Below are 26,046 nucleotides of genomic sequence, written 5' to 3'. Positions count from 1 at the left end.
CATAAGATGATCCATGAAATTCCCACATAGTGCCTGAGAATATTTGGCTTTCTTACTTGTTAGTTTATCACACACATATTTTTAATATTAAGGGAAATATTGTTTTATTTTTGGTGTTGCTCAGACAACTCCCTTCTGAAGATGTCTACTTGAAGGTATAAGTGAAAACAATGGCAGGCTGGAGAGAGGAAACCCCATGATAACATAAAAGTACTTATAAATAAATAATAAAATGAATGTCACTAATTGCTCTCAATTGGGTAACAACTTACTGTGTTTTGCAAACAAGGAAACGGACATTAAGCAGCTTGCATTTTATCACTGGAGAGAGCGTGGCCACTGAGTACCTGAGAGACTTTAGAAAAAGAAATCACAGTCTAAATCCTTCGCAGAAATATCATGGTCTGTACTAGGAAATCGCCAATATTCTTTGAGGTCACAGAAGAGGCCTATCAATCACAGCATTTACACTTCTTCATTTTTGCTTCAAAAGGGATTCTTTCTCATTTCTTTGAAGATACGACCTTTTGCTCACAACGCAACAAAGTTAATTAAACTCGTATATTTTTACATACTAATTTGAAGCTCCAACTGAAATTGACTGCATCTGAAATGCAAGGCACACAAATGGTTAATGCGTTGGATCAAATTTCTGGATTGTTTACAGAACTGAGTCTAGGGAAATAACCTCTCATAGACTGTGGGGCAGGACATGGCGAAAATTAATATCTTAAAACAAGTTATCACCAAAGTACGAAGTAACATTGTATATGTAGCTGGAAGAACAAAGCTCTACTTCAGTTTCGTTGTGGAAAGAAGAAAAAACAAATGTCTCCCTTCAGATGATAAAGGTCAGTGAGTGGAGGGAGACTTAGCACAAGTCAAGAAAGAACTTTCAACCTCCAGGTCTACCTAGTTTCTCTTCTGCACTAAAGGAAGCTACTGAGGCAAAGGGTTCTGTTATTGGGCAAAACAGTTATGGGCTTTGTCATTGATGCACCAGCAAGCGAAACTGAAACCACGCTCCAAAATGGAAGGCACTACCTACGATTTGGGAACCTGAGCAGATGATAATGTGTGTAGGACTTATTATGGATATAGTAACTCTAAAGATCATGGTCTGTGTTTGGAAGTGTATGATGTGTGTATGTGTGCTCAGTAAATGAATAAATATATGGTAATTAAAAGGCAGAATAAAGCAAGAACAGGGGAAGTATACTTGCACTAATTTTCCCACATTTTTTTATAGCAGGAAGTCAACAGATGCAAAAAAAGATGATTCTTTGAAAAAGCTTGATTTCCATAAGGTCAAGGTTTATGAGATACACAGTTTGTTGTGTAACCGTAACCCTCAACATTATTTAGACTTAGATTTCTACTTAATTGTATTCCATGTTAACCACATATTCTTTTTATTGTGGTGATTTATCAACTTTAGAATTTTCACATTTTTGACTTATCTTGTTTATTATCCACTAGCTATCCACCCCCGCCCCATTCATGTGGCTCCCGTTATTTTCTTTCTTTTTTTTTTTTGCCATAAGTCTTTTTATTTTTATTTTTTTAATTAAATCTTTATTGTTCAGATTATTACATTTGTTCCTCTTTTTTCCCCCCCATAACTCCCTTCCTTCCAGTTCTCACCCCACCCTCCGCCCTCACTCCCCACCCACTGTCCTCATCCATAGGTGCACGATTTTTGTCAGGTCTCTTTCCGCATCTCCCACACCCTTCCCCCCCCCCGCAAGAATAGTCAGTCCATTCCCTTTCTATGTCCCTGATTCTATTATAATCACCAGTTCATTCTGTTCATCAGATTATTTATTCACTTGATTCTTAGATTCACTTGTTGATAGATGCATATTTGTTGTTCATAATTTGTATCTTTACCTTTTTCTTCTTCTTCCTCTTCTTAAAGGATACCTTTCAGCATTTCATATAATACTGGTTTGGTGGTGATGAACTCCTTTAGCTTTTTCTTATCTGTGAAGCTCTTTATCTGACCTTCAATTCTGAATGATAGCTTTGCTGGATAAAGTAATCTTGGTTGTAGGTTCTTGGCATTCATCACTTTGAATATTTCTTGCCACTCCCTTCTGGCCTGCAAAGTTTCTGTTGAAAAATCAGCTGACAGTCGTATGGGTATTCCCTTGTAGGTAACTGAGTTTCTTTCTCTTGCTGCTTTTAAGATTCTCTCTTTGTCTTTTGCTCTTGGCATTTTAATTATAATGTGTCTTGGTGTGGTTCTCTTTGGATTCCTTTTGTTTGGGGTTCTCTGCACTTCCTGGAGTTGTAAGTCTATTTCTTTCAGCAGGAAGGGGAAGTTTTCTGTCATTATTTCTTCAAATAGGTTTTCAATATCTTGCTCACTCTCATCTTCTGGCACCCCTATAATTCTGATGTTGGTGCGCTTGAAGCTGTCCCAGAGGTTCCTTACACTATCTTCGTATTTTCAGATTCTTTTTTCATTTTGCTTTTCCGGTTGGGTGTTTTTTGCTTCTTTGCATTTCAAATCTTTGACTTGATTCTTGCGCTCCTCTGGTCTGCTGTTGGGAGTCTGTATAATATTCTTTATTTCAGTCCGTGTATGCTTAATTTCTAGTTGGTTCTTTATCACAACATCGAGGGTCTCATTAGATTTCTTGTAGATCTCAATAAGTTTATTGGCGGCTTCTAGACAGTTCTTGAGGGACCTTAAAAGTGTGGTTCTGAACTCAATATCCTCCATTGACAAATTTGTCCTGTTTCTTTGTCTTCACATTTTTTATGCTCTCTTGATGCACCCCCTAGTGGTCTTTGTGCGCAGTCTTGTTGTAGTTAAGCCTTGATTGTTGTAGTTAATGCTAGGGGGATTTGACCTCCAGGCCAACTGGCTGTGAGAATCAGCTATGTCTGCAGTGGGAAAACTTCTGTCCTCTGGGGAGGTGCTAATCTAGCCTTTGCCTGAGGCTATCCAGCAAATGGCTCTGCGCAGGGCTTGGGCGGGGCGGGTCGCATGGGATTAACAGGGCGGGCAGAGGGAGCAGTTATGGCTGCTCTCAGTCCCGTCCCCAGAGGCTCTGCCTCTCAGCGTCCCAGCAACTGCTGCAAACCTCAGAGAGAAAGCTGCCCTCGAGTTCCTACCGATGCCAGACAGTCCCACTTCTCCTGTTTGAGTCTGGGTCCCTAGAGACTCGCCCAGAACTGGAGCTCAGAACCTGAGACTCCCTCCCGATTGAAAATGACAACCGCGCCCTCAGCCACCAGCCCGCTCCTCATGCACCTCTGCACCTTTGTATTTTCCGCACTGCGCCTCCTCTGAGTCTTGGTATGTTGTTCTCTTTCCTTCTAGTTGAAGAATTTTCCCTCAGCCAGCCTTCCTGTGGTTCTGGGTGATGTCCGTTCCGTCTTTTAGTTGTATTTTTGAAGTGGTTGTGCGAGGCAGCAAACTCCGGTGTTTACCTATGCCGCCATCTTGGTTTTCTCTCCCGTTATTTTCTATTTCAGAATATCTATCCATTCATTGCCTTTGGACTTGAAGGGAAACTTAGTACAGTAGCCCCCTTATCCATGGTTTTGCTTTCTTTGGTTTTGCTTACCCATGGTCAACCATGTTCTGAAAATGCAAAATTCCAGAAATCAACCATTCATACATTTTAAATTCCATGCTGCTCTGAGTAGCATGAAGGAATTTTGCCATGTCCCACCCGGGACATGACTCATCCCTTTGCCCACTGTCCCCTGCTGTAGATGCTGTCAGCCATTAGTCATTCAGTAGCTGATGAGCTTGACTGTTGTCTTGCAGTGCTTGTGTTCATGTCACTTTTTACTGAATAATGGCCCGGAAGTGCAAGAGTAGTGATGCTGGCAATTCCGGTATGCCAGAGAAGCCTTAAGTGCTCCTTTAAGCAAAAAGATGAGTATATCACAGCGATTTATACCCTCTTTCATCTCATGGCACACTAAACTAATTACTAAAATTCTGTGGCACACCAAAAATATATTTTTTACTGATCTGACAAGAAATAGGTATAATTTTGATTCATTCACACCAAATGGTTATTTTTTTTACAATCTAAGGAAAAAAGGGGTCAATGCCCTTGACTAAATAGTCAGGTATTGCATATTTTCAAAATTCTTGTGGCACACAGGTTGAAAATCGCTGGTTTAGTACAATGAGACGTTTTGATAGAGAGAGAGAACATCCACATAACTTTTATGACAGTGTATTGTTAAAATTATTCTACTTTAGTATTAGTTATTATTGTAAATCACTTTCTGTGCCTACTTTACAAATACATTTAACTTTATCACAGGTATGTCTGTATAAGAAGACACATAGTATGTACAGCGCTAGTACTCTACAGTTTCAGGCATCCATCTGCAATGTATACCCCGCAGGTAAAGGGGGGCTAAGGCACACAGTGCACACTTTCCCTCGGCAGTGTGGGTGCTCCCAGGTGTCATAGTCACTGCTCTTCTGCCGTGTGGCACTGCCTGACTGTTGCTGTGGAAACAGCACCCAGTACACCCTTCCCTCTCACGGATGACTTCCTCTTACTGTCTGCATGCTTGGATGGGTCTTTATGTTTGAAATTCAGTGACTTCAAGGAGATATGCCCTGGTCACATGATTCTGTTAATTTTTCCTGGAGTTGCTCCAACCCTCAGGACAGATTCAATTTTTTCTCTATTTCAGGAAATAGATTCTGATAGTTTATTAAATGTATATTTTCAGTTGTACATATTTCATATCCAAAAATATCCAGTATACATATTTGAATTTCCTTTTTCTGATCTCTCTCTCTCTCTCTCTTTCTCTCTCTCTCTCTCTCTCTCTATATATATATATACACACACACACATTCATGTATATAGTATTTTAAAATAATTATATTTGTAATGAAGGTTGCATGGATGTTATCTAATTATATAAAGCCCACCAAGTTGTTTTAGTAAATCAAATTATATTTCTGAAATTTACTTATAATATCTTATTTCTGTTTAATATTAACTTTATTTTTTAAGCCTTTTTAAAACCTGAAAAACTACATATAGATCTAAAAATGCTTGATACCATGATAGAAAGATAACTTTTGTTGGACACTTTACCATCCTTCTAGGACTCTATTACATTGAACAAATTGCTCTTTCAAGGACTCTACTTCATCATTAAAAATGTACTTTAGGAAAAAAAAGAATATATGTAGGATTATCAGCTGTACATTGTTTCTTAAAAATCTAACCTGAAAATTAATTTTATTTTTTATTGAAACCCAAAATCATGTGTAATAATTTGTATGGCCTTTTGCTTTGTCTTATTGAATTGTGTTCCAGTGGAGACCCGTCTGGGTGTATGTGTGAAGAAATAGAACTTATTTATACTTTTGCAGGCAGCTCCTTGTATGTGATGCACACGCACGCTGAGTTTGTACATAATTTCAGCAGTGGGAAAAGAGTGTGCTCAAGTCATACCTAATTAAAAATGAAACTCCCCAAAGAAATATGCATAGTATTAAATTATAGTTCTTCATAAGTGGAATGAAAATTAAATAACTAAATTAGTATATACACTCTGGAGTTCTTCTATCCATCAAAATAATTGTTTTTATTCCTCTTTATTACTTTAGTAATCAGTCTCCAGTAAAACTGACTTAGTATATTAGTAGAGCATATGTTTGAAGTGTATAATTTATGTTTTTTACAGTGAATTGATGTAGCTTTATGTTAAAATAGTACCTCTCACCTAATCCATTAAATTAAGACATTAATGTTGATGGACACTTTGGCAGATTTCAGGACCAGTATCGGTTATGGGCACAGGCCTTTCAGTAGCCAGTAGGGCGAATCCCTTCAAACAGGACAGCAGGGTCTTGTCCTGCTCTCCACCCCCATGGTAAGGACTGAACTGAATCTATTTCCTACTTGTGTGTTCTGCTCTCGCAAGATGTCAGTCATCCGGTTGGTTAATGTAAAGGTTAGGGGCACCATGTTGATTGGTTTGTAGCTCCTATCCATAGGTTTAGTCTCTTTTATCCAATGGCCTAGACCAGAGATTTGGGACTGGATAATACTTTGTTTTAGGTGTCAGGAGCGGGGGAAAGCGGGCTGTCCTGTGCTTTATAGGATGTTTGGCAAAGTCTCTATTAGTCACTAGATGCCTCATGCCCATTTGTGACCAACAGAAATACCAAGTGACCCTGGGTAATTGGGGAGGAGTAGGCAACATTGGACCCATTGAGAACCACTGTCCTGGACAGCACTACTATCTTCTACTAACTCTAGACTTACTCATATGTTTGGGAAAAGTTCATACTTGGGATACATCTAAATTTGATCTTTGGGGCCAGGTTTGCTCCTATTGATTCGGGCTAAATTAAATGCAGATTTATATTATTTTATGTAATAGCTTATTTAAAATTAAAAAATATCAACTGTATTTTTCTATTCTTGAGTCCTACTTCTAAAAAGTAATGTTAAATTCTTTCAGTGGTTTCTTTGGGTATTTCCCTTCATAGATCCAAAATCAGGAGGGGGTCCTGCATGGGAGAGAACTAAAAATATGTGGCTGGGGTTTATTAGCTGCAGTGGAACAGAGTGAGAACACACAGTTAGGGGCTGGAAAGCTGTCGCCCTTATTAGGCCAGGAAATAATATTGAAGAAAACTGTTGCCTTGGGCATACTGGAAGGCAGACAGACGATGGGTCACATAAGATCAAAGAAATCTTGATAATGTTGTGTATTCTTAATAATTTTATATAGAGAAGTGAATATAGGCAAGCCTATTTGAAAAGTTCTTTCTGCATGCAGCTTATAATAAAGTAAGTTGACTGCAAGTTGGATAGTTTGGGATCTCAAGTGTTGAAATGGAAACACACACACACAACTAACTGATTCTGATTTATTAAGTATAGCAAGTGTATTTCTCAGCCAGAAGTATGTGCCAACATAGCTCAAAGATCATATCTGTGGGGCTGACTTCTTACTCAAGCCTATTTTTTCACAAGAGAAGGCAAGGGGTAGAACTCAGAGGCCAGTAAATAAAAGATGAGTCATCAGATTTCTGAGCTACATCCAGAGAGAACATGCCTGTGTTTACGCCAACATAGAATTGGTCAGAAGCAAAGTGCCTGAACCCATTGTTTCTGAGGCAAGTAGATTGCCAAAGAAACCACAAGCTTCACTTACAGACAGTCTGATCAGATCACTTTCAAAACAACCCCAAGAGCCCAAGTTCCACAAGCAGAGAAAGGGCAACCCCTGGGAGAGACTCCACAATGACAACTACCTGCTGTCACTGTGAAGTTGCTGCTTGATAGACAGACTAATCAGGAACACTCTTTGACTGACAAGGATGGTGCTTTTGTGATGCCTGTCTAGCAGGATTTGATAATGCTGTGGATACCCTATCCTTCCACTTTCCAATTGGGAAACTTAATTTCTACAAACTTATTTCTACTTTACCCTATATAATGGGCACATAGATTGATGACTTGTCTTAATTTTTGGGACACTGGCTCATGAATCTAGACTTAAAGGGGAGGACTGTGTATCACACAGGGGTCCTGGACTTTTTTCTCAATATGTCATTATGATTTAATTTAGGAGTTGCTTCTCTTGGGAAGAGGGTTGCACAAAAGCTAAATCCCCAAAAGAGAAAACTGGCAGGTTTCCAACTGTTTCTCCAATGTTTTTCCACTTCTTTATGGTATTAGAATCCTCGGGTTTTAGCAGGCCACTAGAAGAAATAAATAATTCACCAGCTTCCCTTGCAGCTATGTTTGGCCATATGACCAACTTTCATCCCTTTCTACTCAAAGCCAGCTTCCAACTTTCCTTTAGATTGCTACATGATCTGGGTAAGTTGACCTCTGCTTGATCATTTCCAAGGGGGAATAGAATGATTTTGAGTAATTTTGACTTTTCAAAATGTTTTTAAAAGAGGGCCAAAAACATGAAGACAACTATTTGTTGCTTGAATTGTAGTTGCAATTTTTTTCTCCGTTTCACCAAATCTTCTCTTTCCTCTCATATCAAACACTATGGAAAACATTTAAACTCTCCTGATTTTAATGATAATGAATTAAATTTGGTTTCACTCAACTAAACAGGCAACATCTAGGCCAGCTTTTCCTTCATTTTTTCTTCTAATAAAATATATATGGGTTTTTTTTTTATTCTTGATATAACCAGGTCAGTGTGTTCTCTTTCATTATTAAAATTTAGATTATTATAATCTTTTTAATATCTTTAATTATTAAAAACCATTGGCATAATTTCTCCCCTTCATTTCCAAATTCAGGTAGATAAACATAACACTTTTTCATAATGAAGGTATGAGGAAAACAGAAGTAAATATGAGAATAGAGAAAGTAATAACATAGATTAATAACTAAAATTTAAAGAGAGAGTTTAAGGAAACTAAGTTATCAGAAATAGATTATCAAGAATCTCAGAGGAAAGGCAGGGGAGGGGATTTAGTAGAGGGATAAGTAGGAAGAGATTAACCAAAAATGTTATATGCATAATCCTAGACACAAACAATAGTTTGGTTCAGGCCTTGGGAGGCTGGGGAGGAGGGGTCAATGGGGAAAAAGAAAGGTATATCTATAATACTTTCAACAATAAAGATAAATTTTAAAAAATAATAGGAAAGAGGTGATTCCTAAAGACATCTGGTCTACTGTTACCAGGTGGGGGAGTTAGATATCAAACTGCCACAATTTAGTTTTTTTAAAAAATTTTGCTGGCACACAATTGCTCTGTATACATGTTTAACGAATTAAACTAGTAAAGGTAGATATAAAGCACCTGAAATGACTTCAAAGAATTTTATTTACTGCTTATGGTTTACAATAGAATGTTTGCTGGTTAAATGGAGGAGGGGTATTTAATATGTGATTTGTTACCTAAGCATATACATACTTTGTCCTTTTTCATACGACATACTCTGTTATTAGAATGATTTAATTTTGTAATTATACTTTCTATGTAATATGTACTTTTGTTGCATAGATTAATACTGCCAAAAAATCCAATTTTAAAATGATCAATATAGCAACTATGTTTAAAGTCACATTTATATTCTGATGAGAGACATATTACTAAGCTATTTACTATCTGCATAAAATACCTCTATAAGATACACAAAGTATAAATGAATGTGCATTTATCTGAAGATCAAATACAAGATATGCTGTGACTGAGAGGTGGAGACTATTCTTTGACTTTTATTCTTGTTGGGTGACTTTGAAGTAAAATTGGAAGCCCAGACAGAGAAATTCTAGAATTGCCAAAGAGTCTAATAGCACTCCTGCTATTTTAATTGCTATTCATTTACTTTACTCTTTCACAAAGCCTTCATTAATTTGTTGTCATGAAATGATAAAGATTTGTAAGAATAGGTCAAAGCACTATAATATGATAATTGCCTTTCTTTTCCTTGATTCCCTGAACCTCAAGTTTGGAGCTAAGACTAAGCTCTAAATAGTCAAACATCTTCCTTTCTTTAAGGACTCACTATAAGTCCAATCAGGTCTCTCTCCACAGGGTCATGAGAGATTGAAAAGTAGGCCAATGTCAAAACACTGAGAGGTCCTCCTTTCAGAAATGAAGGCAACAAGGAGTCATTCAAAGTTTTTGAACAGAGCAGGCACAGGATGTAACTGTGGTCTAGGAAGATGATTACACCTAGAGTATAAGTGTTCAAAGTAAGAAGAGATGCTACCTAACCTAGAAAATACAAGGAAGAGGCGGACCAAGAAGATTTTAGAAAGAGAAGCATGAGAGTTTTGTTACTAATTTCATTTGGGGAGAAGGGAATGGCAGAAGATAAACTGTCCGAATCCATGATTCTAATACTCTGAGGTTTTTAATCCATTTTTTGGAATGATTATATGATGTCATTGAAAGAAACAGAAGCAGGTTTAATCTTGAGTCACCAAAGTAAATAATATTATTTATTTTTTATTTTAAGTACACAGTTTACTGAGAGTATATATTATGCTTAATATACATTTTTTTTTTTTCTGTAAAAGAAGGCAAATGCATGACAATCAATTGGGAAAATAAAGTGTAGATAGCCAGCAGAAAGCTAAGTTAGTGTTCACATTTTCTCTGAAATCCAGGTGTTTAACTTTTATATTCAGAAAGTTATTGGGACCTGCTGACTAGAGAGGTTAAAAAACTGTCTAGTCTATGTTTTACAAAGTATTCTCTACCTCTTCCAAGGCAGGAAAATAATTTTCCAAGAAATTGGAGAGCTCTCTATAAGAAAAAAATCAATTAAAAAATATATAATATGTTATATTATACCAAGAATACTGAATGAATATTAAGTGATAAACACATTCTCTCTCCATCTCCTTATAAGAAACACCTTGCTTTAGTCATATGTTAGTAACCAATAATAATAATATAGTTTTATGTTGATGATATGTATATAAACTGTTAGCCTAAAGTATTTATAAGTATAATTAAAATTTAACACCAACCTAATGTCAGTGTTTACAAATCGAAGCCTGACAGATATCTAGCCCCTAACTTTAATTTCAGCTCTAACCCTAACTGACGATAAAACAAATTGATGGGCAAGAAAAAAAAAATAGAAATGTTCCAATATTATTTTGTTTTCCTGGGAAGTAAAGAAAAATTTATCTCACTTCTCTGAAATGGATTGAGTAGGTAAATAAGTACCTTACCCTTCATTATTTATATCCAATAATTTAATTATAATATGTAATAAAAAGGCAATGACTTTTTAATACTTGAAAAAAATCATCAAAATTTATGAGAAACAAAGTTAAAAATAAAATGAGATGAATGGTTCTACTTTTTTCTCTCTGAATTTTGCAATTACATAGACCATTTTCTATGAATCTATTCATCTGATATGCCATAGAATTATGTTAGAAATGAGACTGACAGTGGAATTGCTGGATGTGGCCTGTGAGAGCTCTTCATTCATTGCAGCACAGTATAGTGAATATTTAGCCCCCAATGCCACACTGGAAAAATTAGCTTCAGATTTACCAATTGGATACAATTTGAATAACTTAATGACTTTATAGGCCAATTTGGCAATAATCTCTTTATAGGGAATGAAATTATGAATCATACAATAGGTAAATTTTACATAATACTAATCCTATCTAATAATAGACAAACAGGTTAATTGACTGTACCTTCGCTAGGCCTCCCATTGGCTAATCAGCATGATATGCGAATTAACCACCAACAAAGATGGCGGTTAATTTGCATACATAGGCTCCAAGCGGAGGAGCGAAGACTGAAGGTGAGCGGGAACTGCGAAGACAGAGGATGGAAGGCGGCTCCGGCCAGAGCGAAGGTCTGGGTTCCGGGTTCCGGGTGCCCGAGGAAAACCGGTGCCGGCAGCCAGGAGAAGGGAAGGCCTATTGCACGAATTTCTTCGTGCAACAGGCCTCTAGTATTATTATAATAGTTAAATTGTTTTTCCCATAAAACATGCAAATATTTTAAAGTATTGCCAACAATTGTAGATTTTATGTATAATTTTAATAATCTCCTAAGAACAGTCCCGAAAAATTAGAGAATGTGGATTCATCTGCATATTTGGTGGACTATAATGGATTTTAATATTTATTAAGCTACAGTCATATATTTAATACTCATGCTCATAACCTATTAACAGTTAATATGTCAATTCAGGGGAAAACATGCAAATAAGCTTAGTACACTTTTGGTCATGCTCAGTGTCTCTAACCACTTGTCAGAAACATTAAAATGTAACTTGGCTATCACACAAGCAAAATAAAATATAATATTAAAGTAATTTTGCTTGTAATAATTTTAAACTTTTCTTTGGCAAATTCTTACTTTCATCCTAAAGATCAAGTTGAAGATCTTACTCCTAATTTATTTAATTCAGTAATTATGCTCTTTTCAATTCAATGTTAATTTCCTCCTGCTCCTGGTGCAGTTCACAATTATTTTTTATATAGAAATTTTTTCCTGATTATATACCATTGTGAAGCTGACATATCATTGTATGCATGAGCTTACTGTAACTAGTGACCTTTCCCCACCCTTCCTGCAAGGCAAGGACTCTATGCCTATTTCTAGCTGATGAAATGGGAATGTCATTGGTATCTGTCACTTATGGGTTGTCACTTAGGAATTTGAGAACTAGCCAGGGAACTCTATTTTGCCTCTTCTGTGGATCTAGAATTTGTGAAAGTTTTATGTTAAAATAACTGCATCTGAGAATGAAAGGAATCTGGATTGTTGAGTCACCAGATATGGGAGAAACTTTACCAACCATCTTGGGTTTCCATGAGTAAGAAATACATTTTTGATGTGTTCAGCCAATTGAGATTTGGGGGTTTATCTTAATGGCAGTCCACATATACTTCTGTATGTCTAGTTTCTAACTATTTTTCTAAATTATCAGGTTCTTTTCACCTCATAGTAACTGCTTAAATATGTAAATAATAATGAATCATTTTTTGGAAACTTTTGTTTCAAATAACTATTAGAAGGAAATGTTACCTGTATCCATTTTATCTTGTAGACAAATATAAAGCTCATTCACACATTTATTCATTAATTCAGCAAGTTATTTGTTGAATGTCTACATGTGCAAGGAACATGTCTGTCTTGGGTCCTGGTAATAGAGTAATGAATGAAAGCAATAAAAGAAACTGTCCCGATGAATCTTAAATTCTACTCTTAGAGATAGACAATAAGTAATAAAACTATGTCAAACATATAGGCCAAAGTACAAAAAATTAAAGGAGAGACTCGTTGATGAGATAGGATTGTTGGGTTAAACCTTAGAATGAGTGATAAAGTACTTTTGAATAAAGACCTACAGGAAGAGGCGGAGGGGCTGTGGACAACTCAAGGAAAAGCTCCAGGCAGGGGAAGTAGCATATGAAAATGTAGGAATATCCCAGGCCTATAAGAGAAACAGCAAGGAGCCTGTGCTACTGGAGCAGTAGGAAAGGGTGGAGGGGCAAGAAGCAAGCAGGAGTTGTAATAGGGACTCAGATCATATTCAAAGAGGTAATAGGGACTCAGATCATAGGACTTTGAAAATCACTGTAAGGACTGACTTGTACTCTGAGATGGAGGGCTGGGCCATTGGAGGGTTCTGATCAGGGGAATGACATGATATGAATTATGTTTTAATAGGATCACTTTGTTGCTATGTTGAGAATAACCTGAAGAATGATAGCAGTGAAACAGGAAGACTTGGAGAAGACCAACTGAAATAATCCAGATGAGAGATGTTGGTAACCATAATGGAGTGGTGGAGTAATACAATTCTGAATATATTTTTGAATTAGAGGCCACAGGATGTGTTATTAGATCATAGATTGAAAGTTGAGTCAAGAATAACAACATGAACCTGAATGACTGGGAGAATGCATTAACTAAGTTTATTGTCCTTAACTAAGATGGGGAAGGCTGCAGGAGGAGCAGTTTTAGAGAAATATCATAGAGCAATTTTGGATGTAAGTTGAAGATGCCAATTAAATAACCAAGTGGAGATGCCAAGGCTCTTGAAAATATATGTCTATAATTCATGGGGAGTCCAGGTAGAAAATATAAATTGGGGAGTTGTCAGCTTAAATATATGTTATTCCAAGCCATAAACTGGAGGGCAACATCACTGTTATGACTGAATAAAGTATGAGTCCAAGAAGCAAGTCCAGGACCATTCCAACACTTAGAAGTCAGAGATGGAAAAACAAAACACTCCCTAACCTGTTTGGCTCAGTGGATAGAGCATCGGCCTGCAGACTGAAGAGTTCCAGGTTCGATTCCAGTCAAGGGCATGTACCTTGGTTGCGGGCACATCTCCAGTGGGGGGTGTGCAGGAGGCAGCTGATCAATGTTTCTCTCTCATCAATGCTTCTAACTCTCTATCCCTCTCCCTTCCTCGCTGTAAAAAATAAATAAATAAAATATATTTAAAACAAACAAACAAACAAAAACAAAACAAAAAAAACAAAACAAAACAAAACAGCAGAAGACTTTGAGGAGAAGTGGCCAAAAAGGCAGGAGAAAAATCTACATGAGAGTAATGTTTTGGAAGCTACATTAAAAAAAATTAGAGAATGATTAACTGTGTCAAATTCTGACAAAATAGGATGAAATCTGAGGAATGGCTATTGTGTATAGCAAAGTGAAGATCACTGCTAATGTTGGTATTGGTTTCTTTCAGTGATAATACTGGAACCTAATTTAATATTTTCAAGAGAAAACAGAAAAGAAAAAATAGAAGACCACTATGCGTAGATTCAAAGAGTTTTGTTATAAAACTGGAGGTAAGATATGGGTGAGCTCTATAAAGATATTCCATCAAGGTAGATTTATTTATTTATTTATTTATTTATTTATTTATTAATTTATGATAGCTTGTTGCCTCATAAAGGATGATGTAATGGAAAGGGAAAACGTGAGAATGCTAAAGAAAGAGTAGAAAATTCCTGTAGTCACTTACTGGTGTATAAGTGAAAAGACTGATGTACTTGCGAGCATTCTGAGTTCATCCACAGTGCCAGTAGAGAATGTAGTATTCCAGCACATGTGCAGGCAGGGAGTTAGATGTAGTGAAGGCAGTTTACGGAAGTTCTGTTTTTATTGTTCTACTAGAGGCCCGGTGCACAAAAATTTGTGCACTGGGGGTGGGGGGGATCCCCTAGCCCGGCCTGTGCCCTCTCACAGTCTGGGACCCCTCGAGAGGTAACGACCTGCTGGCTTAGGCCTGCTCCTGGGTGGCAGAGGGCACGTCCAATCCCTAAGTGCAGCCCCTGGTCAGGCTCAGAGCAGGGCCGATTGGGGAGTTGGGGCGCCACCCCGTCATGCACAGAGCAGGGCGGATCGGGAGGTTGCAATGCCACCCTCAGTCACTTTCAGGGTAGACTGATTGGGGGGTTGGGGCACCGCCCCCTGTTACACTCAAGGCAGGGTCGATGGGGAGGTTGCGGCGCCACCCCCTGTCACGCACAGAGCAGGGCCGATCAGGGGGTTGGGGCGCTGCCCCCTGTCACTCACAGAGCAGGGCCCATCAGGGGGTTGAGGAGCTCCCCCCTGTCACTCACAGAGTAGGGCCCATCAGGGGGGTTGGGGCGCTGCCCCCTGTCACTCACAGAGCAGGGCCCATCAGGGGGTTGAGGAGCTCCCCCCTGTCACTCACAGAGTAGGGCCCATCAGGGAGCTGGGGCACCGCCTCCTGTCACACACAGAGCAGGGAAGATCAGGGGGTTGGGGTGCTGCACCCTGTCACACTCAGGGCAGGGCCAATGGGGAGGTTATGGCTCTACCCTGTCACACACAGAGCAGGGCCCGTGGGGACGGGGTTGGGGCCCCGCACCCTGTCACACACAGAGCAGGGCCGATCAGGGGGTTGGTGCGCTGCACCCTGTCAAACACAGAGCCACAGGGCAATCGGGGGATTGGGGAGCTCCCCCCTATCAGGCACAGAGCAGGGCTGATCAGGGGGTTTGGGTGCTGCCCCCTGTCACACTGATCCCAGTGCCAGGAGCCTTGCTGCTCTGCTGATCCCGGTGCCGGGAGGCATATTACCCATTTACTATATAGGATAGAGGCCTGGTGCACGGGTAGGGGCCGGCTGGTTTGCCCTGAAGGGTATCCTGGATCAGGGTGGGGGTCCCCACTGGGGTGCCTGGCCAGGCTGGCTGAGGGGCTGAGGGCTGTTTTCCCGCTGGCAGGTGACTAAAAGCTCCCAACCGCTCCTTGTTTTCTTCTTTTTTTTTTTTTTTTATTCTGGGCCAGCTTTAGCTCTGAGGCCTCGCTGCTGAAAACATGGATACAATGTTGCGGTCCGGGGCTGACTGAAAGCCGGTTTTGTTTAGCTTCTTATTTGCAACATAGTAATAGTTGCTTAGAGTTGCAGTTGAGAGTCTGGCAAGTGAGGCGGGGAATGTTGGAGTCTGCAGTCCCTGGAGGAAGCAAGCCTCCCTGCTCACTTCAGTGCATGGCTGCCGGCCGCCATCTTGGCTGACAGTTAATTTGCATAAGGATATGCTGATTAGCCAATGGGGAGGGTAGCATTCATACACCAATTACCATGTTTCTCTTTTATTAGTGTAGATGTTCTCACTGAAGTAAGAAGTAAAGTCATGAGCTGGGTGTGAAGAAATTGGAATAGGTTTGGGGATGTGAGGAAGACAGTTATGTGCCGGAAGCCGGTCCATCCTTGCTGCTTGACACAGTCGCTGCAGGAAAGAAACATCTGCACAGCATATGTTTCAATGGACCTGGCATATATAGCATACTGTTCTTAATATGTTTGCTCCCTTTAGCGCCATGTGTTTTAACCAAGGTCACCTCTCCGAGAAAGGTTGTTTCCCCAGGTGGGGATCTTTCCCTGAGGTTAGGGAGGGGATACAACCCCTTAATTAAGTGCCAGGCGGGTAGTTAAGCTACATAATCTTTACTCCCTGGAATGGAGATAAGAAACGCCCTAACCTTTGTAATAGAAATTGACAGGATTAAAATCGGCTGGTATAAATACGGATGTTACAAGACAATAAACATCAGATCCTCATCAGTTCCTAACAAGAACTCTGACCAGAACTTTGGCTGGAGATCCTGGCTATAGGTCCTGACTAGGCTGCTGATCAACTGAAGGCTGTCTTCATGTCATTCCTTCTTCGCCGACTCCGTCCACACCTTTGGGGACCCCTGGACCCGCTGGGATTGGACCCCAGCAACTATGTAAGACAGTAGGTGAGGAAATAGACTATATAAATACAGTATCTATATATAAAAGAGGCTAAAATGCTAAGTGTCCATCCGACTGTCTGACCAGTTGCTATGACACACACTGACCACCAGGGGGCAGCCACTCAAGGCAGGAGCTCCCAAGACATGCACTGGCCATTTATAAAGAAACGGCACTGTGGACCTGGTGCCAAAAAAACAACACTTGGCTTCCCCCAAGTGGGACACAGGCCCCACCACCACCCCAAAGCAACAGCCTACCAAATCACAACCAACACTGCCAAGACCTCATGGGGCAAAATGCAGCCCACAGCCCAGCCCAGCAACTAGCCTCCTTGCAGTTTCTTCAGCCCAGGAACACAACTTGCTTTATAGCCAGGTGGAAACACTTTACACTGTAACCAAATGTCTGTGAAGCATTTTCCCGTGCCTCATCTCATTTGATCCTCACAGAAGTCCTGGAGTAGGTAGATAGGAGACTCAGTAGAATCCTATTTTCTTTTCATTAGCCAGAAAACAGATTTAGAAAGCTTAGAAACTTGACCCGACTAAAAAGAAGTAAGAAATGGCAGACCTTGAAAATGACTTCAGGTTTTCTCACTGCGCAGAATATAGTCAAACACTGTTGTAGTTAAATATTTTACACTTTGTTCTCCCTGCGTGATCTACAATAATAATCTCCTTCATGTTAATATTTACTGCTGTGCTGCTGACAATTACCTGAAAGAGAAATTGGGGTGCTTCACTGTGCTGGAAAAAGTTTAGCTAAATCAGAAAGCAGGTCTAATTAAGGAAGTTTGTTCTATCTCTCTATATAAAAGCCTAAGCAACCGAAAGACCAAATGACTGAATGATGGGATTACCGGTGGCTGACCACCAGGGACAGATGCTCAACACACAGTCTCGAGCTCCCTCCTGTCTGGATCAGGCCTGTAGGGATCAGGCCCAAACTGGCTATCCAACATCCCCCAAGTGGTCCCGGATTGTGAGAGAGCACAGGCCAGGCCAGGCTGAGGAACCCCACAGCTGCACGAATCCATGCACCGGGCCTCTAGTATATCTATAAAAGGCTAAGTTGACTTGTGCATGAACAATACATATAAAGCTCTTGCTGGCGCCAATCGCATATGTATGTTTTAATCTGTCATTGTTGATTTGTGAATTTGGTTGATACTTCTTTTATAAAGGGCAAATAGCGATATTAAAATATTTCTTCTACTTAATTTCCTTTCAATGTGCACAAATCCATGCACCGGGCCTCTAGCAATTCATAAGCAGGCTTACGGGTCCACTAAGTTCTGTCATCACAATAGATCAGTCAGCACGATTGTGTACTTTTTCCAGCTAGGTTCAGCGTCAGGGGTTCTGGGGTAGAGTTGGTAGAAACTTGGTTTTAACCAGGTTTTTTGCTAAACAAGTGGGAGGAATTCTATCAACCAGATACAGAGAATAAACATGAGTGGAATATCCTGGCTGGTTTGGCTCAGTGAATAGAGCGTTGGCCTGCAGACATAAGGGTCCTGGGTTTGATTGTGGTCAGGGGCACATGCCAGGGTTGTGGGCTGGATCCCTAGTAGGGGATGTGCAGGGAGCAGCCAATCAATGATTCTCTCTCATCATTGATGTTTCTATCTCTCTATCCCTCTGCCTTCCTCTCTGAAATAAAAGTATATTTACAAAGGAAAAAAAAAGTAAGTGGAACAATCACTTTCTGGAAAATGACTTTTTGATAGGACTTAGAAGTAGAAATTCGTAAGTAATTCTCAAACACAGGACACCCAGGGAAGTGCTGGGTGATGTCAATCTTACCTTTTGTCTCTCACTTTTAATTTAATATCATTACTTTGTTCTTGTTTCTATTCTGCAAGAGTCTTATTTTCCTGCTCTAGTCTAATTGATAATCTAATGTCCTATTAACTTTAACTTATTTTTTTCCTGTAACCATTCTGACATATTTCTAATTCTTAAGATACACCCTCATTTAAAATAATTCATCATCAAGTACCAGTATTTTTATGTTCTATTTTACTTATGGTAAAATTCACTGTTTTTGACATACAATTATATGAGTTTTGACCATTGCACTGAAACAGGTAAACACCACCACAATCAATATACAGAACAATGTCATCATTTCTAAAAGTTCTCTCAGGTTGCCCTTTGTGTTAAACCTCTCCCCCACCCCTAACCCCTGGCAACCACCCATCAGTTCTGTGTCCCTATAACTTCGACTTTTCCAGAATGGAAATCTAATCAGAGTGTCATTGGTCTTTATTCATGACAGAAATTACATTCATCCAATTATTGAAGGCAGACATTTGAGAATCATCCTAAACAATTCCTTCTTCAAACTCTACATCTGATCAATTATTAGGTCTTCTTTAATATTTCTAGAGTTCCTCCCTCCCTCTAGGAGAGGTAAGAAAAGGAAGTTATTGGAGTTTCACATTTAATAAGTATGGTTTTGAAATTGATGGTTTTTATTCTCTAGTTTCCCTTGGGACTTTGCCTTTAAGGCATATTTTATTGATTTGTTGGTGTTGGGAGAAAGAATTGAGGAGGTGTAGAACAAAAATATGTAAATATAGGTTGTAGCTCTCATTCTGAAAGAGTGTACAAAAGAAGTAGAGATGGGTAGAGATCTTAAGAATAGAGAATTGGTAACATTGGAAATTGAGAGATATTTGGGTAATTGAGTCCATTAGGATTTAAAACCAACAGATTATTTTTTTCTACTTTCTCACCATTCACCTTATGCCACTCTATTCCTGAAATATTCAACATTTCCTTATAAACATGTTATTCCATATCTTTCACTTGATCTTCCTTCTGAGCATCAGACTTGGTCCAGGAAGCCATCTTTAACAATATCCCAAGTATTTTTTATTTTATTTTTTAACTTTATAAATCTAACAAATGTATGTACTGAGGATAATTGAATCTCCACTCTGTAATGAACTTGCTTAGCATTTGTTACAATATTTCTATATGATTTATTATACTGGATAAAGTACTTAATAAATATGCAAATTAACCATCACTCCAACACAAAGATGGCAGCGCCCATAGGTACAAGATGGTGGCGCCCAGTCCTCTTAGCCCCACCGGAGTCCCCCAGTCCTGGGGCAGGGGGGTGGCCACTGAGAGCGGGCAGCATAAGAGGCCAGGCGGAATGCTTGCTTTGAGGCCCTGCCCAAGCACAGTGGAGGCTTCAGCGGAGTTGGGGGGCCCTTCCCAAGCTGCGGCAGAGGCTTCAGCAGGTCCAGAGCAGAGCCGGGGGGAGGGAGGGGGGCGGGCCCTGCCCAAGCCGTGGTGGAGGCTTGAGGGGAGCCGGGGGGGCCCTGCCCAAGCCACAGAGGAGGTTTGAGCAGAGCTTTGGGGGCCCTGCCCAAGCCATGGTGGAGGCTTGAGCAGGGCAAGAGTGGAGCCAGGAGGGTCCTGCCCAAGTCATGGTGGAAGCCTGAGCAGGCCCGGAGACAGGGGGAGGGGTGTGCCAGCTGAGGTTTGCCAGCAGTCCCACCTCTGTTCATGAGCTGCAGAGGAAACACCTTTTCTGACTGCTCAATGGCTAAACTCCCTGTACGCCACTGGCAGTGTTCTTGATAACTTGGGTAAAAAGAATCCAAGAAGGTGATCTAGGGCTTTTCCACCTCACTCCTGGAGGAAAAAACGAAAGTCTGCTGCTGGAGGGCTAAGAAATGTCATATCCTGCCCCAGCCGGTTTGGTTCAGTGGATAATGCCTCAGCCTGTGGACTGCAGGGTACGGGTTTGATTCTGATCAAGGGCATGTACCTAGGTTGCAGGTTCCTCCCTTGCCAGGGCCCAGGTCAGGGCTCCTGCAGGAGGCAACCAATCAAAGTGTTCCTCTCACATTGATGTTTCTCTCTGTCTTTCCCTCTCTCTTCCACGCTCTCTAAAAATTAATAGAAAAATATCCTCAGGTGAGGATAAAAAAAAAGAAAGAAATGTCATATCCTATGAAAGACACATCTTGAAAATGCCTAAAGAAAGTTGTAATTTTTTCATGGTAAAGGAATTGGAGTCTGTGTTGAGGAAAACACCTTGGTAGCTGTGGCAGCCAGCAGTGGCAGCAGCAGTGGGGTGATGGGGGCGGCGCCTTCCCCTGATCAGCCTGGTCGCCTTCCGCAGAGGGAGACCAGACTGCAACTTAGGCCTGCTCCCTGAGCGGGACTAAGCCATCAGTAGGACATCCCCTGAGGGTTCCTGGACTGTGAGAGAGGGCAGGCTGGGCTGAGGGACACCCCCCCCCCCCAGTGCATGAATTTCGTGCACCGGGCCTCTAGTCCTATCTAATAAAAGAGAAACATGGTAATTAGCCGTACCTCCACTACCCTTCCCATTGGCTAATCAGGGCGATATGCAAATTAACTGCCAGCCAAGATGGCGGCCGGCAGCCAGGCAGCTTGAAGCTAACAGGAGGCTTGCTTGCTCCAGTGACAGAGGAAGCCAACGTTCCCCACCTGCTGCTGCCTGCCTCTGAGCTTGCAGTTTAAAACATTGTTACAAATATAGAAGCTAAACAAAACCCCAGTAACCTGCTTTTAGTCAGCCGGGATCTCAGAGCTGGAGTTGAAACAGTGTTTCGATTATAGAACCCAAACAAACCAGATACCTGCTTTCAGCAGCCAAGGCCTCAGAGCTGGAGCCAAGCCTCAAAGCTAAAGCTGGCCCAGAATTAAAAAAAAAGAAAAAAAGGAGCGGTTGGGAGCTTCAGTCACCCGCCAGCCTGAAAAACGGCCCTCAGCCCCTCACCCAGACTGGCCAGGCACCACAGTGGGGACCCCCACCCTGAAGGGGGTGTGACCAGCTGCAAAAAGCCATCAGCCCCTCACCCAGGCTGGCCAGGCACCCAATCGGGACCCCCACCCTGATCCAGGACACCCTTCAGGGCAAACCAGCCAGCCCCCACCCGTGCACCAGGCCTCTATCCTATATAGTAAAAGGGTGATATGCCTCCCAACTCCAGAATCAGAGGAGCTGCGAGGCCTCCCGGCACCGGGATCAGTGTGACAGGGGGCAGTGAACAAACGCCCTGATTGGCCCTGCTCTGTGCGTGACAGGGGGTGGCACCACAATCTCCCCATCGACCCTGCCTTGAGTGTGACAGGGGGCGGTGCCCCAACCCCCCAATCAGCCCTACCCTGAGCGTGACTAGGGGTGGCATTGCAACCTCCCGATCCGCCCTGCTCTGTGCATGACAGGGGGCGCCGCCCCAACTCCCCAATCGGCCCTGCTCTGAGCCTGACCAGGGGCTGCACCTAGGGATTGGGCCTGCCCTCTGCCACCCGGGATCAGGCCTAAGCCAGCAGGTTATTATCTCCTGAGGTGTCCCAGACTGCGAGAGGGCACAGGCCGGGCTGAGGGACCCTCCCCCCCGAGTGCACAAATTTTTGTGCACCAGGCCTCTAGTCTCTATATATAAAAGGCTAATATGCTAAGTGTCCTTCCCACTGTCGACCGGTCCCTATGACATGCACTGACCACCAGGGGGCAGATGCTCAACACAGGAGCTGCTGTGATGCGCACTTGCCATTTACAGAGAAACAGAGGCACAGACCTGGTGCCCACAAAGCAACACTCGACTTCCCCCAAGTGTGACATAGGCCCTGCTTAAAGTATTTACCACTTGAACTTGACATAGTAAACATTGATAGTTAAGCTGCCTACCTCAACCTGTGCTAATTCTCGACTCTCATCAGACTATCATTTATCTGTGTCAATCCTCGTTTGGTATTTTTGAAGTATTGCCTGTTCCTGCAATGGGCCCTCAGTGTACCACATATAGGTTCTCATTCTCTAGTATGAAACTAGTTCACTTATTAACAAAGTGAAACATATTATGATCTACACATTCTTCTTTATTTTTCATTGTATATCAATTTCAATTAAATTTCAGGATGAGATACACTCTGAATACAGCAAAAATTACTATACAACAATTGTTCTTGATGTAGAAAAATAATTTTTTTTCCTATCAACCATTCTAAACTCTCTGGAGAAAAAAAAATCCTGGCAGATAAAATACCTTAACAGTAATTTTAATGGTTCAAATCCTGGTTTTGCCACTAGCTCTTTTTTGGACATGTCAGTTATTAACTTTTATAGTTCTGATTTTATTCATCTTTAGATGATAGAATTGGGTGAGGTTGGTTGATGTCAAAATACAGATAGCACCAGATTGCTTTCTACAAACAAAAATGCTCATGAATCAAGGGTTTAAAGGAAACCAGATCTGTGGTTCGAGTGTGCAGAACCAAGTGCAAAACTTGAACCTTCTGAAAGGAGCCTCTGAAAGAGGTCACTTTGAAAACCACGCTTGTCCATGACACGCGTGCTACCTGCCCTAGTGATATTCCACGAGTCCAAGATGCACTGAGCGTATGGGGATTTAACACCGACAACTGTCTTAAAATCTGAGTGTTGCAGGGAGACAGGAATGGAAGAAAAGCAACACGATGATTAAAGAAAGTTTTACATTTAGGTTTCTCTTTTAGACCAGTGTTAGATTTGGTTCACCAATTATTTAGGGACGAAACACAAACAACTTATTACAGCCTCAGCTGTTTGAGTCTTTGAGCCTCTAAGTATAAACCTCACCCTAACCCTCCAACAGCGGCTTGCACCTTTGACTAGGTGGCCTAGGAGAGAAGGGGAAGAGGGCAAGGTTGAATAATGGGATATGCCTGTATGTACTGACTCCCCGCCTTGCTCAACTCTGAGGTCCTCACTGCAGCTACCGGTGAACAGCAGTTTCTCCTTTAATTTACCTATTTATTTTCCTATCAAGCATTAAACCTACTTATTTCAGTTCTGTTCATCAAACCCTCATTGCGAGCCTAGTCTGTGGCAGTCACTCTAGTAGTAACAGAGATCCAAAAACAGATACCAGATGCACTTAATCCTTTGAACAGGTCGTTTCAAATGCACTTTAGAGAAATCGCAGTTGATGGCGCAGAGAGATTAAAAATTAGTATGCTTCACCCCCTCCCCCCCTTAAAATAATGGTTGTAGGAAAGCAAGGTGAGAAAACATCTGAGAAAAAGACGTTATGTAAATACGTTTGTATTCAAGTGGTGCAAGTGAGTGACCCTGTCTTCTAATCTCGGGGACCCTAATTTCGGTATTTGTTTTATAGAGTATTGAGTTTCCTTTCTCACACCTATTATATTAGGAAAGAAATGAGAGATGAATGGGCCAGATAGGAAGTAAAGAGGAGATGGCGAGTGTGTGTATTAAAGGTTAATGGGAAAGAAGATAGGAGATTAAGTTAGAATTGAGAGGAGTGTTAGTGGAGTCCTGAGAAGGAAATTGAATGGGACTAACATACGTTAAGAAAAAAAGAAGAGAAAAGAGACACAGCGAAGCCACCAGAAGGGAAAAGAAATATAAGCACAAAAGAATCTTTCAAAGGAGAAATCTTTAATTAACATTTGCTCGTAGCCAATTCTAAGTGCTACTACAATTTAGATTAAAACTTCAACTGGGATGCAATGACCCTCCTTCTATGTAGAAGGTATACATTGAGGGAGGGTTGAAAAACAAGATGCCGTTATTTTATTGTGGAATGCAGCGTGCGTATACCTGGTGACAATGTATTAAATAGATTATAGATAATATAAATAATGATGTAATATTCATATCATATGTATTATACTTAAAATATTACTCAATTCTATAAAGACAACATTTCTAGGTCCTCGCTGATACTATTTACTAAGATTATGTTGTTGATCTCCAGAAACAGGAATAATTTAGTAATATGGAAGCTTATTTCCGGTTCCAGTTTTTGCAGTAGCTGCAGTCAAAGACCAGGAGCCCTTACACCTTTAAAGAAGCATTGAACAGCCTGTCCAACCTATGAGGGAGGGCAGTGGGGTGAGAGGATAAGAGATCAACCAAAGGACTTGTATGCATGCATATGAGCATAACCAATGGACACAGATGAGGAGGGGGGGAGGTGAGGGCATGTGCTGGTGGGTGGGGGCGGGCGGGGAGAGGTCAATGGGGGGAAAAGGAGACATATGTAATAGTTGAAACAATAAAGAATTTAATTTTTTAAAAAAATCTAACGTTTAATCATCTGGAAAAAAAAAGAATAAAATTGAGCAAAATCTAAATTAAAAACCAAACCAAACCAAAGCATAAATAGAGCGTCCACTCCAGGAAACGTGCGGCCGTGGGCTACGTCTTAATTTGAACCAGAGGTTCCTATGAAGGGAATGCCACTGAGCTAACTGCATGACACCTGTGAGGTCACTGTGTGCTGATGGACGGATGTAAAGGAGGACTGGGAAGCAGGTGTGCACCGGTGCATGTGCAGCGTGACTCGGGGAACAGACAGCCGGGAGGATAGGGACCGGTGCCCCGGAGCTCAGGCAGCCAGGGCCCCAGTGCCCAGTCCTGAGCATCCCGTCAGGATGAGGGATGTGGCCCAGCTCCTTTCCCTGCACTGCGGCTCGATGTGCAGAAGGCCCGTTTCCAACTGTGAGTGCAGCTCTGAAAAGCTTCAACCTTGAGCTCAGTGTCCATCTCTGTGAAATTGGGGTAATAATAGTAATGACTTCAGAGAGTGAGTATGAAGATTATGAAAATTAATAAAAATAAAGTGTTTAGTGCCTGGCATGTAGTAAATAGCAAATTAGAATTAGCTAGACTATGAACTCCACAAAAGCGTGGCTTTTTCCCCATGTAGTCTATTGCTGTATATCCAACACCTGTTACATAATGAGTGGCCAATAATAGTTGTTGAAAGAATGAACAAATGTGATATCTTATGTAGCCTTTTAAAGGTGAGATCATGAAACACAGAAAGGAATATTTTGGCCCACTTAGCATCTTTATACTCTATTATAAGTTAATAAGAGAGTATTCTGTCATATGCCTTGGTTTCCTATAAAATTAGTTACATTGCACCCATAAACCAGGACTTCAATGTCTTGAAAATTGATAAAAAAACAGTTTCCAAACCTGTAAAAATGAGGAGTGGGCTGGACTAAGGCAATTAATATAATGATTGAGAGAACTTGGAATTTCAGATTCACCACTTACCATCTGTGTGGTTTTGGCTGTTACCTAATGTTCCATATGTTTCTGCATCTGTAATATTGGAACAGTACTCATACTTATGTTAGTGTGTTCTTGTTGAGAATGAAATGAGATAATTTTTATAAAATGCTTTGCAGAGCTTGTGGTACATAGTAAGCCTTAAAAAATTTCTCCCAAACATCATTATTAATTCATTTAACAATCCAATCAACATATACTGAAGTACTTGTCAAGTCAGGCACATAAAAAAAATGAGGAAGATATGG

This window comes from Myotis yumanensis, unplaced genomic scaffold (genome assembly GCF_028538775.1).
Source record: "Myotis yumanensis isolate MYYU_CA2020_CCGP unplaced genomic scaffold, mMyoYum1.0.hap1 SCAF_15, whole genome shotgun sequence".
NCBI lineage: Eukaryota > Metazoa > Chordata > Mammalia > Chiroptera > Vespertilionidae > Myotis > Myotis yumanensis.
This window is presented reverse-complemented; position numbering follows the sequence as displayed.